Source organism: Ornithorhynchus anatinus, chromosome 15 (assembly GCF_004115215.2).
Source record: "Ornithorhynchus anatinus isolate Pmale09 chromosome 15, mOrnAna1.pri.v4, whole genome shotgun sequence".
NCBI lineage: Eukaryota > Metazoa > Chordata > Mammalia > Monotremata > Ornithorhynchidae > Ornithorhynchus > Ornithorhynchus anatinus.
In genome coordinates, this window is record NC_041742.1 from 22,330,312 (window position 1) to 22,349,944 (window position 19,633).

Here is a 19,633-nt window from a genome sequence, read left to right on the forward strand (position 1 = left end):
TTCATTCAATAGTATTTATTGAGTGCTTACTATGTGCAGAGCACTGTACTAAGCACTTGGAATGTACAAATTGGCAACAGATAGAGGCAGTCCCTGCCCTTTGATGGGCTTACAGTCTAATCGGGGGAGACAGGCAGGCAAGCACAATGGCAATAAATAGAGTCAAGGGGAAGAACATCTCATTAAAACAATGGCAAATAAATAGAATCAGGGTGATGTACATCTCATTAAACAAAATAAATAGGGCGATGAAGATATAAACAGTTGAGTGGACGAGTACAGTGCTGAGGGGGTGGGACGGGAGAGGGGGAGAAGGAGAGGGAAAGGGGGGAGGAGAGGGTTTAGCTGCGGAGAGGTGAAGGGGGGGGTAGAGGGAGCAGAGGGAATGGGGGGAGCTCAGTGTGGGAAGGCCTCTTGGAGGAGGTGAGCTTTAAGTAGGGATTTGAAGAGGGGAAGATAATTAGATTGTCGGAGGTGAGCAGGGAGGGCATTCCAGGACCGCGGGGGGACATGGCCCAGTGGTCGACGGCGGGATAGGCCAGACCGAGGTCTTTTCAGGAAGACTGAAAACCCTGCCCTAGTAGTTTGAACACTGGGTTGGGTGATCCTGGGAGATAAAGTGTTTCTATTACCCTAGGTCAGGGGACAGCAACTTTTTGGTGCTGAAACACCACAGAAAATGAAACCTCTGAGCTGGAGGTGTGCAGAGAGATGTACAGTTTTTCGCTCCGTTCGTGTCCAGTCTGATTTTCTACCCCAGCACTTAACACATAATAATAATTTTGGTATTTGTGAAGCACTTAGTATTATCATTGTTATGTCATGGCACCACATAACTGCTTCACAGATACAGCCTGCAGGGTTGGGACAGAGAATAATAATAAAAATTGTGGTATTTGTTAAGCCTTTATTCATTCATTCAATAGTATTTATTGAGCGCTTACTATGTGCAGAGCACTGTACTAAGCGCTTGGGATGAACAAGTCGGCAACAGATAGAGACAGTCCCTGCCGTTTGACGGGCTTTACTATGTGCTAGTCACTGTATAAAGTGCTGGGGTGAATACAAGCAAGTCGGGTTGGTCACTTGCCTTCCGTCAAGACTCTCTTTAATTGGAAATCGGCGGCTCTGCTTCAACTGCCCTCTATTTTCCCTCAGGCAAGTGTTATTATTCTTAGACTCCCCAGCAGTAACTGCCATATAAATCCGCAGTCCTGCAGGGGAACCAGCTCAGACAGGTCATCAGATTCCCAGATCGCAACTGACTGGGTTATCAAATGACCGGTAGATGTTCCCCTAAGTGACACCGGTTTCCTTGTCGCGGGGCGAGGGGGAAGGAAATTTGCTTTCCAAGGGCCGTGGTTGTTAAAATGGCCGGCTGCTTCCCGGGAGGCAGAGTAAGAACCACTCCGTCTTCAACGACAGCCGGGTTTTCCCAGACATTAGATAAAGTGAGGCCCCACGTCACTGTGGACAACTTTCCCACCACTATAGACAGCACCACTGCCCTATAGACAACACCACTGCCCGCCCTGTTCCGGTAGTTAGCTAGATTGTGAGCTCCTTGAGAGCAGGGACTGTGGCTACTTATTGTATTGGGCTCTCCCCACGCACTTATTAGAGTGCTCTGTATTCAGTGGTTGCTCAGAATCTTTGCCTCTCTCTGTTATTTCTCTCACACCCTCAGTCTCCCTCTAATAATAATTGTGGTGTTTATTAAGCACTTATTATGTGCCAGGCACTGGGATGGGAGGGGGAGATACAAGCAAATCAGATTGGATAGTCCCTGTCCCACATGGGGCACACAATCTTAATCCCCATTTTACAGATGAGGCAACTGAGGCGCAGAGAAGTGACTTGCCCAAGGTATTCTAGTTCATTCTCCTTTGTATGGCAGTAGTACGTTGGTTGAGTGTGTCTAGCCTCTGTCGGATTGCTAGTTGGGTTCGTGGGGGTGTTTTTATTTTTATTCTGTCCTCACACATCTTCCAGAAGTAGATACAGTTTAGTAGTCAAGTAGAAAGTGATTTTGAGAAAAGTGGTGAGGAGTAATGTTAAGGAGATTGTAATATAATGTTTAGGATTCAGAGTGACTAGGTTGTATACAATTTGTTCTCTGACTTTGGTCTGATATTTGATAAGTCATTTAAGTAGCGTTTCAGTCAGTTTAATGAGTGGCAAAATGGACATCTGAATACTGTTTTACATGCCACTTTGTGTGTTAGGTTCGTGTGGTCGTTAATTGTGTTTGGAATTAATTTCTTATGTGTTCAACAGTGTCAGTGATCACATATTCCAACTGTAATTGGAGAAGTTGCTCAAACCATTTTACACGCTAATATGAGGTATAGGCAAGTAGCTAAGTGAGATGTGGAAAATACTAGCTTTTTTACTTTCTGGATGGGGAATGACGAATACTTTGGACATGTGTCTTTTTTCTGGGAGCTTTATAAATCAGGTCTTTGTATAAATAAATTGCAATCCATTTTCATAGTACTGTTTCAGTGTTATTGTCATGCTTTTTTTTAATGGTAACATAAGGATTTTTATTTGTTAGGTTTTTTAGTTGAAGTCTGGATGGCGGTATTTTCCATCGTCTGCAATAAAATCGGTTGGCAAGTTTCGATATGTGGGCAAGTCTTTTTTTAAAATGGTGTTTGTTAAATGCTTACTATATGCCAGGCACTCTACTAAGTGCTGGGGTAGACACAAGCTTATCCAGTTGGACACAGTCCATGTCCACGAGAAGCAGCGTGGCTCAGTGGAAAGAGCATGGGCTTTGGAGTCAGAGGTCATGGGTTCAAATCCCCGCTCGGCCACTTGTCAGCTGTGTGACTTTGGGCAAGTCACTTAACTTCTCAGTGCCTCAGTTACCTCATCTGTAAAATGGGGATTAAGACTGTGAGCCCCACGTGGGACAACCTGATTCCCCTGTGTCTACCCCAGCACTTAGAACAGTGCTCGGCACATAGTAAGCGCTTAACAAATACCAACATTATTATGTCCGGCATAGGGCTCACAGTCTTATTCCCCACTTTACAGATGGGATAACTGAGGCCCAGAGAAGATAAGTGTCTGGACCAAGGTCACGCACCAGACAAGTGGTGAAACTGGGAGAGGGTGTCGGTTCGTTATACCTTGCTGATTGGGATTTTACAGTAATTAAAATGGTTTTGATTTATTCCAGGACATTTTTCATTTTTTGGCTGTTTGTAGCTTATAAACATAGTTTTGTTGGTTCACATGGTCTTGGATTTATTTTTGTGTATTTTTTTTGTTTTGCTTTAATTCAAAATAGCTTTTGATTTTGTAGGATAGCGTGTAAGAGGGTTCAGAATCTTCTTGCAAGATAAATGAAGTCTTCAGAGCAGGTGCTTTTTGTTCCTGGATCATGGAGAGAAGCAGAGAGACTGCTGTTGAAAGGTGAGAGGTAAATGCCGTGGAGCAAGGGGAAAGAACCTTGACTGTGAGGTTCTAAATTTGAATATGTGTCAGGATACAAATAAGATGGTGTTTTTAATATAAAAGAAGCATATGTCTATACATTGGTTGGTATGTTACGTGGTGAAAAAGCGTAAGATGGCTTTTATATTTTATATTTGTTGTTGTTGTTTCTGTTACATGGAGAGAGGTAAAGGTGAAGATGTGGGTGACTCGGTAGTCCTGCTTGCGGACCTTTAGGTTGTAGGTTCAAATCCCACTGAACGGGAATACGCCCAGGCTGGAAATGGGGGAAAGATGCCTGGGCGTGTGAATGGAAGAGTGCGTAGGAGTGTGTGTGTGTGCAGGTGGGATGGAAATGGACGGGGGCTCCTCTTTTCTTTTCCCCTCCCTCCCCCGCTTCTCCTTCTCTCTCCTTCCCCCCACCCTCCCCCTTTGTAGTGAAGTGATCCTCCAAGATGCCGTGGTTCAGGATACTGGCAATTACGTGCCGGAGTAGGTACGAGGTAATCAAGACCCACAATGAGTTCACGGTCTATTTACGAGGGAGAACAGGCATTAAATCCCCAACTCCAATCACCTCTCTCCCTCTAACTTATCCACTCTCTTCTCCTATTCCACCCCAGCTACCCCTTTTCCAGCCAACCGTCCTTTTCTGATTAGTTTCTCCCCTTCCACTTAAGCACAGATCTTTACACGCTTTACTTCCATTGCCATCATTTATTTTACTGTCCATGTCCCCTGACTGGTTGTTTAAGTATTTATTGGGTGCTGAGTGGGTGCAGTGCACTGAATTGAAAGGGTTTACTTAATGATAAACTGCTCTGGACTTGAGTTATAGTCCTGCTTGTTAGTCCTTCCAGCATCTTGGGCTTGAAATGTAAAGATTTTTTCAGGAAATTTTAAATTGGGATTCCTACGATGGATAAATCTGACAGGAAAACTGCCAAAGAGCAAATAATAGGTACTGAGATTCCCCATTTTTCAACTCCATATTTAGGAAACAAGAGTAGAAGTAATTAAAATAAGAGTGTGAGCCTCATGTGTGGAAAGGGACCGTGTCCAACCTGATTAACTTGTATCTACCCCAACGCTTGGCACATAGTAAGCACTTAACAGGTAACATTATTATTATTATTTTACCCCATTGTATTCTCCTTAGTGCTCAGTCCACCACTGGTCAGTGATTAGCATCCTGCCATCTTCTGAAATATAACATTGTCCTCTGGGGAGCCTAGGCCCTAAGAGTCTTGGGTTCTTGGCTGCCTATTTCCACAGGTATCATAAAGCTGCCCTGGGCTTGCTGGCTTGAATTGGTCTGCCGAAAACAGTTGCAAATCACTACTCCCCGAATCCTCGGTTGTTTTCTATCAAAAGCGGGAGTCATTTGTGGTTCATGGGATCCCTCAGAAAAGAAACACTTGTTCTGAGAATCCTCTCATCCTCTTGTCTTTAAGATGCATTTTCATGGCTCCTCTCCTTTTTTGCAGGCCGAACAGTTCATTTGGGCAGATGTGTGTATAAATTGGCGTTGGCAGACAGTGTGAGATTTCATGACGGACAAGAGCCCCTCTCCTCAAAAGAAAGACGATAAGGCGAGTGACTCCCAAGCACTTGTTTATTCCTAGGTCTAGCACTTGTTTATTCCTAGGTCTACTGCCTTGTGAAGAAGCAGCAGCAAGTGGCCCACAACACATACCCCAGGGCGTCTGGAATCTGGAACTTTTTCCCTGTGAATCTCCTGCCACATCTTGTATTTTTCCTTTAGGTAACTACTGTGGGAGATTTTCCTGAGTGGAATAGAACAACAGCTTTAGCCCAAAAGTCACCCTTTGCTCTGAGTTGCAGCCAAACCCTTCTTCTCTCCACAGTGAAAGCCAGAAAGAGCGAGGAAAGACGCAACAACGTTTTCCAAGGAATCCCCTTGGCATGTTTTATTTAGGTAACAGTGTTGGAGATTTCCCTGATTTACATGAAACCCTCAGGTGCAGGCCCAAGGTAAGTCTTGACTAGGAGTTTGGGCACCGCTCCCCTTTTTTTCCTATTTCAGTGAAGAGAGGGGAAAAGTGGAAAGGCAGGCACAGCATTCTCCTCCCCTCCTTCCATTTCCTTCCCAATTTCCTTTTTCCCCACAGCTGGAAGCCAGAGCTGGGATTGGAACTCTCAACCTCTGGCTTTTGAGGCTAGTCCCTTCCTACAGCACTCTGGCTTTCCACCCACCCACAACTACCTAGCATGCCTTTCTGTCTACTTGCACAAAATGATTAATAAAAAGCATCTGGTATTCCTTCCTTCTCCAGCTTAACAAGATCTCATAGGTAAATGGGTTGAGGACTCACACCATCGTTTCCTCCTAGAAAGAAGGGATGATGGGGTGTATCCTCAACTGACTTATCCATGAGGTCCAGCCAGGCTGGAAGAGGAAGACTTAAAACTGACTTTAACTGTGAGGTCTTGCTAAACTAGAGGAGGAAGGAATAAAACTGATTCAGCTATGAACTTCTGGCCAAATTTGAGGTTTTCCAAGCTTAGTCAGTACTGTACCTTCCTCCTCCAGTTTATTAAGACCTTGCAGCTGATTTAGCTTTGCTTTGCAGCTAAACCGGTGGAGGAAGGAATAGTTTTAAACCTTCCTTCAGTTTAGTAGAACTTCATAGCGAAAATCAGTTTCATTACTTCTTCCCCCAGTTTAGCAAGCTCTCACAGCTGATTTAGCTTTGAGTCCTGCTATACTGGACCTCAAAGCTAAGTCAGTTTTATTCCTTCCTCCTCCAGTTTGGCAGCACCTCAAAGCTAAGTCAGTTTTAAGCCTTCCTCCTCCAGTTTAGCAGGACCTCAAAGCTTAATCAGCTGGGTCAGTTTTATTCCTTCCTGCAGTTTGGCAGAACCTCACAGCTAAAGTCAACTTAATCAGCAAGACTTCACAGCTGATTTAGCTTTGAGAGCCTGACAAATTGGAGGGGCGAGGAATAAAGCCAACTCATTCCTCTCTTCCTCCTCCAGTTTAGCAGGACCTCAGAGCGAGTCAGTTTGATTCCTTCCTCCTCCAGTGTAGGAGGACCTCAGATCTAAATTAGTTTAGTTTTTCCATTCTCCAGTGTAGCAAGACCTTACACTTGACTTCAAGGTCCTGCTAAACTGGAAGAATAAGGAATAAAACCGAATTTAGCGTAGAGATTCTACTAAAAAGGAGGAGGAGGGCATAAAACTGATCTAGCTTTAAAGTCCTGCTGAACTGGAGGAGGAAGGCATAAAACTAAGTCAGTTTTGTGCCTTCCTCCTTCAGTTTAACAAAGCTTTACAGCACTTAGCTTTGAGGTCCTACTAAACTGGAGGAGGAAGGCATAAAACTAAAACTTAGCTTTGAGGTCTTGCTAAGCTGGAGGAGAAAGGCACAAAACTAAGTCAGTTTTGTGCCTTCCTCCTTCAGTTTAACAAGGCTTTACAGCACTTAGCTTTGAGGTCCTGCTAAACTGGAGGAGGAAGGCATAAAGCTAAAACTGAGCTTTGAGGTTCTGCTAAACTGGAGGAGGAAGGCATAAAACTAAAACTGAGCTTTGAGGTCCTGCTAAACTGGAGGAGGAAGGTATAAAACTAAAACTGAGCTTTGAGGTCCTGCTAAACTGGAGGAGGAAGGCATAAAACTAAGTCAGCTTTGTGCCTTCCTCCTTCAATTTAACAGGGCCTTACAGCACTTAAACTGGAGGAGGAAGGCATAAACCTAAAACCTAGCTTTGAGGTCCTGCTAAACTGGAGGAGGAAGGCATAAACCTAAAACCTAGCTTTGAGGTCCTGCTAAACTGGAGGAGGAAGGCATAAAACTAAAACCTAGCTTTGAGGTCCTGCTAAACTGGAGGAGGAAGGCATAAACCTAAAACCTAGCTTTGAGGTCCTGCTAAACTGGAGGAGGAAGGCATAAACCTAAAACCTAGCTTTGAGGTCCTGCTAAACTGGAGGAGGAAGGCATAAACCTAAAACCTAGCTTTGAGGTCCTGCTAAACTGGAGGAGGAAGGCATAAACCTAAAACCTAGCTTTGAGGTCCTGCTAAACTGGAGGAGGAAGGCATAAACCTAAAACCTAGCTTTGAGGTCCTGCTAAACTGGAGGAGGAAGGCATTAAATTAAATCTTAGCCTTGAGGTCCTGCTAAACTGGAGGAGGAAGGCATAAAACTAAAACCTAGCCTTGAGGTCCTGCTAAACTGGAGGAGGAAGGCATAAAACTAAAACCTAACCTTGAGGTCCTGCTAAACTGGAGGAGGAAGGCATAAACCTAAAACCTAGCTTTGAGGTCCTGCTAAACTGGAGGAGGAAGGCATAAACCTAAAACCTAGCTTTGAGGTCCTGCTAAACTGGAGGAGGAAGGCATAAACCTAAAACCTAGCTTTGAGGTCCTGCTAAACTGGAGGAGGAAGGCATAAAACTAAAACCTAGCCTTGAGGTCCTGCTAAACTGGAGGAGGAAGGCATAAAACTAAAACCTAGCCTTGAGGTCCTGCTAAACTGGAGGAGGAAGGCATAAAACTAAAACCTAGCCTTGAGGTCCTGCTAAACTGGAGGAGGAAGGCATAAAACTAAAACCTAACCTTGAGGTCCTGCTAAACTGGAGGAGGAAGGCATAAAACTAAAACCTAACCTTGAGGTCCTGCTAAACTGGAGGAGGAAGGCATAAAACTAAAACCTAACCTTGAGGTCCTGCTAAACTGGAGGAGGAAGGCATAAAACTAAAACCTAACCTTGAGGTCCTGCTAAACTGGAGGAGGAAGGCATAAAACTAAAACCTAACCTTGAGGTCCTGCTAAACTGGAGGAGGAAGGCATAAAACTAAAACCTAACCTTGAGGTCCTGCTAAACTGGAGGAGGAAGGCATAAAACTAAAACCTAACCTTGAGGTCCTGCTAAACTGGAGGAGGAAGGCATAAAACTAAAACCTAACCTTGAGGTCCTGCTAAACTGGAGGAGGAAGGCATAAAACTAAGTCAGTTTTGTGCCTTCCTTCCTTCTCTTTAACAAGGCCTTGCACACTTAGCTTTGAGGTGTGGCTTAACTGGAGGAGGAAGTAATAACATTAACTTTAATGTGAGGTAGAAAGAAAACTAATTTTAGGGGTGAGGTTTTACTAAACTGCAGGAGGAAGGAATAGATTTTACTTAGGTGAGGTCCTGCTAAACTGGAGGAGGAAGGCATAAAACTGACTTAGCGCTGAGGTCCTGCTAAACTGGAGGAGGAAGGCATAAAACTGACTTAGCGCTGAGGTCCTGCTAAACTGGAGGAGGAAGGCATAAAACTGACTTAGCGCTGAGGTCCTGCTAAACTGGAGGAGGAAGGCATAAAACTGACTTAGCGCTGAGGTCCTGCTAAACTGGAGGAGGAAGGCATAAAACTGACTTAGCGCTGAGACCTTGCTAAACTGGAGGAGGAAGTAATAAAACTGACTTGTCTTTGAGGTCCTGCTAAACTGGAAGAGGAAAGCATAAAACTGACTTAGCTCTGAGGTCCTGCTAAATTGGAGGAGGAAGGCATAAACACTGACTTAGCACTGAGGTCCTGCTAAACTGGAGGAGGAAAGCATAAAACTGACCTAGCTCTGAGGTCCTGCTAAACTGAAAGAGGAAAGCATAAAACTGGCTTAGCTTTGAGGTCTTGCTAAACTGAAAGAGGAAAGATTAAACTTAGCAGTGAGGTCCTGCTAAACTGAAAGAGGAAAGCATAAAACTCAATTTGTTTTGTGCCTTCTTCCTCCAGTTGAGCAAGGTTATACAGCGTAGGAACAAAATTGAATTAGGTTTGAGGTCCTACTACAACCTAGGTGGAGGTCCTGCTAATCTGCAGGAGCAGTGACTGAGGGGTGAGGTTGTGGTAAATTAGAGGAGGAAAAAGTAAAATTCACTTAGATTTGAAAAAGAGAGAAAAGACAAATGTAACACTTTGTTCCCCTCCTCCCCATCTTTAAAATCCCCCAAAATTTTATTTTTTCCCAACTACAGAGTCAGAGGTGGGATTTGAACACCCAACTTCTAGGGCTAAAGGTGAGGCTCTTAGCCTGTAGCACCACCCTGCCTTCCCTCCTCCCTCTAGCTCCCTAGCAAACCTTTATCTCCTCTTTCACTAATGAGGCCAAATAAATAACACCCGGCATTCCGTCCTCCTCCAGTTTAGCAGGACCTCATGGGTAAGTCAGCTGAGGACTCGCACTATCTCTTACACCTAGGAGAAAGGAGTAGTCCAAGATCTACTCCTTCCTAGGAGAAAGAGATAATGGAATTACATCCTCCGCTGACTTACCCATGAGGTCCTGCTAAACTGGAGGAGGAAGGAATGAACCCTAACTAAGCTATGAGGTCCTGCTAAATTGGAGGAGGAAGGTATAAACCTATCTTAAAGGTCCTGTTAAAATGGAATAGGAAAATATAAACCTGCCTTAAATTTGAGGTCCTGCTAAACTGGAGAATTAAGGAATCAAACTAACTTTGAAAATGTGCTACACTGGAGGAGTAAGGAATAAAACTGTCTTAGCTTTGAAGTCCTGCTACCCTGGAGGGGAAAGGAATAAAACTATCTTAGCTTTGAGGCCCTGCTACCCTGGAGGGGAAAGAAATAAAACTATCTTAGCTCTGAGGCCCTGCTACCCTGGAGGGGAAAGGAATAAAACTATCTTAGCTTTGAGGTCTTGCTACACTGGAGGGGGAAGGAATAAAACTATCTTAGCTTTGAGGTCTTGCTACACTGGAGGGGGAAGGAATAAAACTGACTTAGCTTCGTGGTTCTGCTACACTGAAGGGGGAAGGAATAAAACTGACTTAGCTTTGTGGTCCTACTACACTGGAGGGGGAAGGAATATAACTATCTTAGCTTTGAGGCCCTGCTACACTGGAGGGGGAAGGAATAAAACTAACTTAGCTTTGAGGTCCTGCTAAACTGGAGGGGGAAGGAATAAAACTAATTTAGCTTTGAGGTCCTGCTAAACTGGAGGGGGAAGGAATAAAACTAACTTGGCTTTGAGGTCCTGCTAAACTGCAGGGGGAAGGAATAAAACTAACTTAGCTTTGAGGTCCTGCTACACTGGAGGGGGAAGGAATAAAACTAACTTGGCTTTGAGTTCCTGCTAAACTGGAGAGGAGATGAATAAAACTAACTTAGCTTTGTAGTCCTGCTAAACTGGAGGAGGAAGGCATAAAACTGACTTAGCTCTGAGGTCCTGTTAAACTGGAGGAGGAAGGCATAAAACACTTACCTTTACAGTCCTGCTAAACTGGAGGAGGAAGGCATAAAACTGACCTAGCTTTGAGGTCCTGCTAAACTGGAGGAGGAAAGCATAAAACTGACTTACCTTTATGGTCCTGCTAAACTGGAGGAGGAAGGCATAAAACTGACCTAGTTTTGAGGTCCTGCTAAACTGGAGGAGGAAAGCATAAAACTGACCTAGCTTTGAGGTCCTCCTAAACTGGAGGAGGAAAGCATAAAACTGACTTACCTTTATGGTCCTGCTAAACTGGAGGAGGAAGGCATAAAATTAAAACTTAGCTTTGCGGTCCTTCTAAACTGGAGGAGGAAGGAATAAAAATGACTTGTCTTTAAGGTCCTGCTAAACTGGAGGAGGAAGGCATTAAATTAAAACTTAGCTTTGAGGTCCTTCTAAACTGGAGGAGGAAGGCATAAAACTGACTCAGCTTTGACACCTTGCTAGACTGGAGGAGGAAGGCATAAAACTGACAGCTGTGTGGTCCTGCTAAACTGGAGGAGGAAGGCATAAAACTGACTTAGCTCTGAGGTCCTGCTAAACTGGAGGAGGAAGGCATAAAACTAAAACTTAGCTTTGAGGTCCTTCTAAACTGGAGGAGGAAGGCATAAAACTGACAGCTCTGAGGTCTTGCTGAACTGGAGGAGGAAGGAATAAAACTGACTTGTCTTTGGGGTCCTGCTAAAATGAAGGAGGAAAGCATAAAACTGACTTAGCTTTGTGGTCCTGCTAAATTGGAGGAGGAAGGCATAAAACTGACTTAGCTCTGAGGTACTGCTAAACTGAAGGAGGAAGGCATAAAACTAAAACTTAGCTTTGAGGTCCTTTTAAACTGAAGGAGGAAGACATAAAACTGATTTAGCTTTGAGGCCTTGCTAAACTGGAGGAGGAAGGTATTAAATTAAATCTTAGCCTTGAGGTCCTGCTAAACTGGAGGAGGAAGGCATAAAACTGACTTAGCTCTGAGGTACTGCTAAACTGAAGGAGGAAGGCATAAAACTAAAACTTAGCTTTGAGGTCCTTTTAAACTGAAGGAGGAAGACATAAAACTGATTTAGCTTTGAGGCCTTGCTAAACTGGAGGAGGAAGGCATAAAACCGACTTAGCTCTGAGACCTTGCTAAACTGGAGGAGGAAGTAATAAAACTGACTTTTCATTCATTCATTCAATAGTATTTATTGAGCGCTTACTATGTGCAGAGCACTGTACTAAGCGCTTGGAATGAACAATTCGGCAACAGATAGAGACAGTCCCTGCCGTTTGACGGGCTTACAGTCTAATCGGGGGAGACTTGTCTTTGAGGTCCTGCTAAACTGGAAGAGGAAAGCATAAAACTGACTTAGCTTTGTGGTCCTGCTAAACTGCAGGAGGAAGGCATAAAACTGACTTTTCTTTGAGGTCCTGCTAACCTGGAGGGGGAAGGAATAAAACTAACCTAACTTTTTGGTCCTGCTATACTGGATGGGGAAGGAATAAAACAACTTAGCTTGGAGGTCCTGTTAAACTGGAGGAGGAGGGAATTAAACTGACTTAGCTTAATTGTCCTGCTAAACTGGAGGAGGAAGGAATAAAACTGGCTTTACCTTTGAGGTCCTGCTAAACTGGAAAAAGAAAGTATTAAATGCCTTAGCTTGGAGGTCCTGCTAAACTGGAAGAGGAAATAATAAACCTGACTTAGCTTTGAGGTCCTGCTTACCTGGAGAAGGAAGGAATAAAACTGACTTAGCTTTATGGTCCTGATTAAACTGGAGGAGGAAGGCATAAAACTGCCTTACCTTGGAGGTCCTGCTAAATTCAAGGAGATAAGAATAAAACCTAGCTTTGAGGTCCTGCTAACCTCGAGGGGGGATGAATAAAACTAACTTAGCTTTAAGGTCCTGCTAAACTGGAGAAGGAAGGAATTAAACTGACTTAGCTTTGAAGATCTGCAAAGCTGGAGGAGGTATGAATCAAACTGACTTACCTTTATGGCCCTGCTAAAATGGAAAAAGAAAGCATTAAATCGTGTTAGCTTGGAGGTCCCGCTAAACTAAACTTCCTTAGCTTGGAAGTCCTTCTAAATTGGAAGAGGAAGGAATAAAACTGACTTGGCTTTGAGGTCCTGCTAAACTGGAGGAGGAAAGAATACAACTGACTTAGCTTTGAGGCGCTGCTAAACTGGAAGAAGAAGGAATAAAACTAGCTTGGCTTTGAGGTCCTGCTAAGCTGGAGGAGGAAGGCATAAAACTGACTGCGCTTTGATGTCCTGCTAAACTGGAGGAGGAGGAAATAAAACCGACTTAGCTTTGAGGTCCTACTAAACTGGAGGAGGAAGGAATAAAACCATATTAGCTTTATGGTCCTGCCAAACTGCAAAAGGAAGGTATTAAACTGCCTTAGCTTGGAGGTACTGCTAAACTAAACTGCCTTACTTTGTAGGGTGTGCTAAACTTCAGGATGAAGGAATAAAATTAATTTAGCTTTGAGGTGCTGCTAAACTGGACGAGGAAGGAATAAAATTGACTTAGCTTTGAGCTGCTGCTAAACTGGAGGAGGAAGGAATAAAACTCACTTAGCTTTGAGGTGCTGCTAAACTGGAGGAGGAAGGAATAAAACTGACTTAGCTTTGAGGTGCTGCTAAACTGGACGAGGAAGGAATAAAATTGACTTAGCTTTGAGGTGCTGCTAAACTGGAGGAGGAAGGAATAAAACTCACTTAGCTTTGAGGTCCTGCTAAACTGGAGGTGGAAGGAATAAAACTGACTTATCTTTATGGTCCCGATAAACTGGAAAAGGAAGGCACAAAACTGCCTTAACTTGGAGGTCCTGCTAAACTGGAGGGGACAGGAATAAAACTAAGCTTTTAGGTCCTCCTAAACTGGAGGAGGAAAGAATCAAATTGGCTTGAGTTTTGAGGGCCTGCTAAACTGGAAGATGAGGGAATAAAGCTGACTTAGCATTAAGGTCCTACTAAACTGGAGGACAAAGGGATCAAACTGGCATGTTTGAGGTCCTACAAAACTGGGGGAGGAAGGGCTACAACTAACAGCTTTGAGGTCCTGCTGAACTGGAGGAGGATGGAATAAAACTGACTTACCTTTGTGGTCCTGCTAAACCATAAAAGGAAAACATTAAACTGATTTGACTTGGAGGTCCTACTAAACTGGAGGATGAAGGGATAAAAGTGATTTAGCTTTGAGGTCCTTCTAAACTGGAGGAGGAAGGCATTAAACTGCCTTAACTTGGAGGTCCTGCTAAACTGGAGGAGGAAGGCATTAAACTGACTTGGCTTGGTAGTCCTGCTAAAGTGGAGGAGGAGGGATTCAATGTTAGTTAGCTTGGAAGTCCTGCTAAACTGGAGGAGGAAGGGATAAAGCTGACATCTTTGAGGTCCTACTAAACCGGAGGAAGGAATAAAACTAAGTCAGCTTTGAGATCCTCCTAAAATGGTGGAGGAAGGGATAAACCTGACTTAGCTTTGTAATCCTGCTAAACTGGAAAAGGAAAACATTAAACTGACTTGGCTTGGAGGTCCTGCTAAACTGGAAGAGGAAGGAATCAAACTGACTTGACTTGGAGGTCCTGTTAAAATGAAGGAGGAAGATATCAAAGTCACTTAGCTTTGAGGTCCTGCTAAACTGGAGGAGGGAGGAATCAAACTGACACCTTTAAAGTCCTCCTAAACTGGAAGAGGAGGGAATAAAACACTCATCGTCGAGGACCTATAAAACAGAGGAGGAAGGAATAAAACTGACTTGGCTTTGTGGCCTGCTAAACTGGAAAAGGAGGGCATAAAGCTGACTTGGCTTGAGGTCCTGCTAAACTGGAGAAGAAATCATTCTGACTCATCTTTAAGGTCCTATTAAACTGGAGGAGGAGGAATATACCTGATTTAGGCCCGACTAAACTGGAGTGACTTAGCTTTGAGGTCCTGCTAACAGGAGGAGGAAGGACTAAAACTCACTTTGCTTTGAGGTGCTACTAACCTGGAGGAGGAAGGACTAAAACTGACTTAGTTTTGAGGTCCTCCTAAACTGGAGGGGGAAGGAATAAAACTGCCTTAGCTTTAAGGTCCTGCTTAACTGGAAGGGGAAGAAACAAAACTGACTCATCGTTGAGGTCCTACAGAACTGGAGGAGGAAGGGATAAAACTGACATTTTGAGGTCCTGATAGACTGGAGTAGGAAGGAATCCTCCAATCTCTCTTTTCTCCCTTCAAAACCCGACGGAAGGCACATCTCCTCTAAGAGACCTTCCCAGACTAAGCCCCCTTTTCCTCAGCTACCTGTCCCTTCAACTTGCTCCCTTTGCTTTCCCCCTGCCACATCTCCCTGCCCCACAGCACTTGTGTATAAATGTATATATCTATAATTTTACTTATTTATATTGATTTACTTGTTTTGATGTCTGCCTCCCCTCTGCCCCCCCAGACTGTAAGTCCACTGTGGGCAGGGATTGTCTCCCTTTATTGGTGTATTATACTTTCCAAGCACTTAGTTTAGTTGTCTGCACACAGTAAGCACTCAATAAATACAACTGAATGAATGAACGAATAAAACCGACTTAGCTTTGAGGCATTTCTAAACTGGGGAGAAAGGGTTAAAACTGAGTTAGTTTGAGGTCCTGCTAAAGTGGAGGAGGAAAGAATCAAACAGACTTTGCTTTAAGGTCCTACTAAACTGGTGAAGAAAGGGATAGAACTGACTTAGCTTTGAGGTTCTGCTAAACTGGAGGGGGAAGGACTAAAACTAACTTGGTTTTTGAGGTTCTACTAAACTAGGGGAGAAAGGGATAAAACTGACTTAACTATGAGGTCCTATTAAACTGGAGGAGGAAGGAACAAAACCGAATTAGCTTTGAGATCCTGCTGAAGTGGAGGGGGAAGGACCAAAACTGACTTAGTTTTTGAGGTCCTATTAAACTGGAGGAGGAAGGAACAAAACTGAATTAGCATTGAGATCCTGCTAAACTGGAGCAGGGGAAAACTGACTTAGCTTTGAGGTCCTGCTAAACTAGAGAAAGAGAAAAAAATCTGACTTAAGTTTGTGATCCTGCTACACTGGAGAAGGGAAAAACTGGCTTTGCTTTGAGGTCCTTCTAAATTGGAGGAGGAAAGAATCAAACTGACAACTTTGAAGTCCTATTCAACTGGAGGAGGAAGGGATAAAACAGATTTAACTTTGAGGCCTGGCTAAACGGGAGGAGGAAGGGATAAAGCTGATTCATGATTGAGGTCTAGCTATACTGGAGGAGGAAAGAATAAAACTGACCTAACTTTGAAACCTGCTAGCCTGGGCCATCCCTACCCAGAATCAGCAATACTACCTCGGACAGGTTTCCATGGAGACTCTGCGAAAAGTCGCACAGCACTCACGGTCCCCGCTCTGGCCGTGGATGGGAGAGACATACCCAGCCAGCTGATCTCTCCAGCTCGGGTCTTGATTTTAGAAAACAGCAGCTATGTTGACTTTCTGCAGACCCTGAAATAATAAATATATTTCAGTTCAGTTAGAGGGACTCAGATGAAGGATGAACTGGCTTCAGTAAATCCTAGGTGGTATTGCTTGATTCTTGGCCTCTTGATGCCAGGAAACAAGTGTCTAGGACTGTATGTCTCTCTCTCTCTCTGCCTGTCCGTGTGTACGCGTGAAAGAGGAAGAGAGAGAAAATGGGACTGTGAGTGGAGGAGTCAATGGGAATATGCCAAGGCCAGAAAAGAGGGGAAAGACGCCTGGGCAGGTGAATGCAAGAGTGTGTGTGTGTACACGCGTGCACACACATGCTCCCAAGAGCGTGGGAACAGTGCCTGGGGTAAGACCAGGCTTTGCAGCCATGCAGAAGACCGGACTCACTTGAGCAAGTCACTTAACTTCTCTGTGCCGCAGTTACCTCATCTGTAAAATGGGATCTAAGATTTGGAGCCCTATGTGGGACAGGGACTCCTTCCAGTCGGATTATTTTGTATCCACCCCAGGACTTAGTACAGTGTCTGCCATATAGTTAGCACTTAAACAACTACCATTTAAAAAAAATTAATCAGATTGCATTCCTGGCCCTCAAGGGAGGGAAAGGGAAATCAGAGGAAAAAATTAGAATGCAATGTCCTTAATTTAATTAATTTATGATATTTGTAAACACTGTTTTTTTAATGGTATTTATTAAGCACTTACTATGTGCCAAGCACTGTTCTAAGCACTGGGCTAGCTACAAGGTAATCAGGTTGTCCCATGTGGGGCTCACAATCTTAATCCCCATTTTACAGACTAGGTAACTGAGGCACAGAGAAGTTAAGTGACTTGCCCGAAGTCACAGAATGAAGTGGCGGAGTGGGGATTAGAACCCATGACCTTCTGACTCCCAGGCCTGTGCTCTTTCAACTACAACATGCCGCTTCACTGTTGTAAGTGCTGAGGTAGATACCAGATCAGACAATGTGTTGGAGAAGCAGCACGGCTCAGTGGAGAGAGTCCGGGCTTGGGAGTCAGAGTTTAATGGGTTCGAATCCCGGCTCTGCCACTTGTCAGCTGTGTGACTGTGGGCAAGTCACTTCCCTTCTCTGTGCCTCGGTTCCCTCATCTGTAAAATGGGGATTAACCGTGAGCCTCACGTGGGACAACCTGACTATCCTGTATCTCCCCCAGCGCTTAGAACAGTGCTCTGCACATAGTAAGCACTTAACAAATACCAACATTATTATAAGGCTCACAATCTAAGAAGGAGGGAGAACGGGTATTGGATCCTCATTTGGGAATTGAGGAAACTGAGGCACAGGAAAGTTAAGCAATTTTACCAAGGACAGCAGGCAAGGGCTTGTGGGCAGATAACCCATCACTGCATCAGTCTGTACTTCCCAGGTAAAGCCCACTACGTCAAGAGGACTCGAAATAAATGCCACCACCTCTACAACCTTAGCGTCAACGTCAAACCCTAAAAAATCTCTTTCGCTCTCACTCTCGCCCACCCCTTCTTTTTCCTCCCAGTATAGCTCCTGTCAATGTTGTGTCTCCTGAGAATGGTCACAACCCCTAATTTATTCACTGGGCCATTTGCAAGCATGAGTCTTTTGGTTTCCTGACTATGCATTTCCTGGCTTGGGCCACTCTCTCAATTTACAGTGAAATGAAACTTAAAGAAGTAAACGGTGTGTGACGTTGCGTAGGTTAAAAAAGAAACTAGAAGGAAATGGTCAAGTGAATGCTTTCTGTCGATGTCGTACCACAGGAAAAACGTCCTCTAGCGTGAAGCAGGTCGAGTCTCCCTTAGGACTGGGCTTTCTGGATTGCAAGTAGTTAAGGAAGAGAGACTGCTTCATCTGGGACCCTGTGGCTCTGTCGTTTACTACCAGTCACGTCCGAGGCTGGAAGAAGCACCTCATCTGCTTGCCTTTTAGGGGTTTCCCCTGACTAGGCCTCTCTTGACTGGAGACAGGGTAGTCAGGAGGGGCTGAGAGAGGGCTGTCTTGCTCTGGCTCCAGTGCTCCGCTGCAAGCCACAGCTGGGGATGGGACTTGGGGAGCAGGGCCAGAAAGATAGTAAAGTGAGGCGGAGGGAGACCTCGAGCCGGGTGACGGACCCCCACGCGGGGTGGAGACTCGTTTCCGCATCACTTCAAGAGGGATCCCCCTCCCAAGTCCACTGGCAGTTGACTTCTTTCTAGGTCACCCAGAGAGAATTGAAATTACCAGATCACGGTGAGAGAGTCCAGCCTCTTGGGCAGCCCGTCAACAGCTGCCGTGAGCCGCTTGGACATCACGTGGCCGGGATCCTGAACTAAGGCATCCTGGAAGATCACCTCACTACAAGCCGCGAGGCCAGGCCCTTCTCCATGTAACCTGTAGCCTCCCGCATGGGGCCGAGGTAGCACCTTCCCGGTCTTAAAGGGAGGCTGGGGCCTGTTTACGTAATGGAACGATAGGGATGCACGCAGGGGGAAGAGGACGGGTGTTACAATGACGTTACTGTTCTTTCCCTCTTCGGTCTCCTCGGAATCCTTCCCAAGACCAGAGAAAAAAGCCGGTGATGAGCCAGTTACACTGGGGAGGTCAAGTCTACACCCTACTCCCCACCACTTCCGCAGCTTCGGTTGTTTTAACTGACTCTCAGGTAACTGTGGGTCTTCTATCTTCTCATGGCACAGCCCTATCCCCCCAAAGCCTCTGAGGATTTCTCTCCACATCCACAAACACAAAGGCTCTAGAACAAAGGGAAAAGAGCTGAGAAGCAAGACAGGTCCCATTATAGTCCCCCTGGCCCCAGATCAGAGAAAAAGCCATTTTGGAATTAGGCAGTGACTTCCCTCCGAAAAGCTCGCTGGCTCAGGGAGCCTGGGCTCTTAGGTGGAAGCTCCGTAAAGCCACATGGATCTGGGTGCCCTCTTTAAATAAAGGACGCTTGCCTACGTGCAAATTTACATTATTCGCTGCAATCAATAGGGGCTAAAAAAAAAGAGAAAGAAAACCTAGCATAAAGCCTACATTTCACCTAACTCTATTCACTGAGGTTTACCATCGTAACCTCCTAAATAGAATAAACATTTCTATCTAGCCATCAGTCAACCAGTGGTATTTATTGAACACTTACCATGTGCAGAGCCCCGTTCCGAGCACTTGACTGCCTGTGAAAGATATTACAGGAACCCGTCTCGTGTTGTCGTCGGACTTTCCCAAGCACCGCGCTCAGAAGTTACTCGACCAACACAGTTACTACTATTGCTATATTTAAAAGTGGAAGGAGGCAAAAGAAACACATTTTGGAGGGGCATTTTCTACTCTACTATGAGTCTAATAATAACAGCGGTATTTGTTAAGCACTTAGGATGTGCCAAGCGCCGTTCCAAGTCGTGTGGGAGAGAAAAGGTGATCAGGACAGACACAGTCCCAGTCCCACAATAAGGCTCAGAGTTTAGGCACAAAAGTGAATTCCTGGTGGACAGATCTACATCTTTGGCTAGTTCACGCTTCCCCGTTACTCACTAGGG